Source organism: Empidonax traillii, unplaced genomic scaffold (genome assembly GCF_003031625.1).
Source record: "Empidonax traillii isolate 1590-97213 ecotype Southwest subspecies unplaced genomic scaffold, ASM303162v1 scaffold1046:size245406, whole genome shotgun sequence".
In the NCBI taxonomy this organism is placed as follows: Eukaryota; Metazoa; Chordata; class Aves; order Passeriformes; family Tyrannidae; genus Empidonax; species Empidonax traillii.
In genome coordinates, this window is record NW_020956239.1 from 201463 (window position 1) to 202792 (window position 1330).

A 1330-nucleotide genomic window follows, 5' to 3' on the forward strand; every position below is an offset into this window, starting at 1 on the left:
TGGTGTTTTGTTTGTTTGTTTGGTTTTTTTTTCTTTTTTTTTTCCGGTTAAAGAGGATTATAGCTGTAATGCTGAAATTTCCATGCATCTGACAAATATGATATATAATACATATTTTTCAGTATCTTGTTAGAAATAATACAACAATTTTATTCTGGAATTAATTGAAGGAAGTCAAAAGCAAGACAAATCACTTGATAAAGTTGCTTTCTTGCTGTTAGTGAGAATTTGCAATGAAATCTGAAGTTTGCAGGAATCTAAAGCTTGTGGGTGCTGTGAGCTAGACCCGTGACAGTGAGGAAGGTACTGAACTCTCCTTTTGAGCGTCATCTTTGGGGTGATGTTACTTTTGAATTTTTTGTCAAGTCAAAATTAGACGTTTTCTTCCTTGATATATTTATTGTTTGCTTGCTTAACTTCCCTTGAAAAAGATGCATGAGAGAGCTGGGAAAACTCCTGCCTTCAGAAACACGTAGCCAAAATTTAAAAAAAGATGTAGAAACATTACTGTTTCATTTCTTTATTTTAGGTGTACATAGGGAAAAGGATGACAGCTTATTTTCTGGTTTTTGGCAAAGATACAAGTTTACTGACAGTGTTGTTTTCTGTTGCTACTACATACTAACATTGTTTCTGATAGCTGGAGTATTTTGTGACTTATTAAAAGTAACCTCAAGTAGTACTTGTCAAAACAAGTGTTATGATGTGGTCTTTATTTTTTATATGTTAGTTTTTATTCTGGATTATGACTGCAGAGCTTTCATAATGTACATGAAGGAGTGTGGTTTGATGCAGTACATTTCTAATGCATCTCCTAATGGTTTTAGGAAAAATACAACATTCCAAACTGTGAGCTGACTATTTGTCTGACTGCAAACAAGAGATGTTTTCCAAAGGATGTATTCTGTTGTAAACCTTGTGAAACCCAGAATATGTGTAACCTTAGTTATGTTTCTGTTGCTGCACATGTGTGTTGCTCAAGTTAAAATTTTCTATGTACACATATGCCTAGTGCTACTAGAATTGTCCTGAACAGAGCAGGATGAGAACTTGTTCCCCTCCATGTGCATCAGAAAGTAGTAGTTGAATGGTGTTTTTTTTTGTCTTTCTCTTTTTATCTTAATACCATTTGGTAATAGATATATTGTTTTCTAGTGGTTGTTTAAAATAATGAGTTTTAGGGTAGGGAGGAAATGATACATAAATATTTTTCTTGCTAATTTTTAACAAAATAAATTTAATTTGCTGCCTCAAGAGGGTGCTGTCTGCTAGCAGTTTAAATTGCAAAAATGAAGTAATTCTGGTTATTGTAGTTTAAGATTGAGCTATT

The 1330-nt window shown here is 33.0% G+C and overlaps 1 protein-coding gene across 1 annotated transcript in view; it reads left to right on the forward strand.

Annotated features, from left to right (window-relative positions):
- Nucleotides 1–1330, forward strand: part of CEP128 (centrosomal protein 128) — a gene marked incomplete at its 3' end in the record, with an annotated part of 59816 nt that overhangs the window by 18242 nt on the left and 40244 nt on the right. The gene's annotated exons all lie outside the window — the stretch shown is intronic.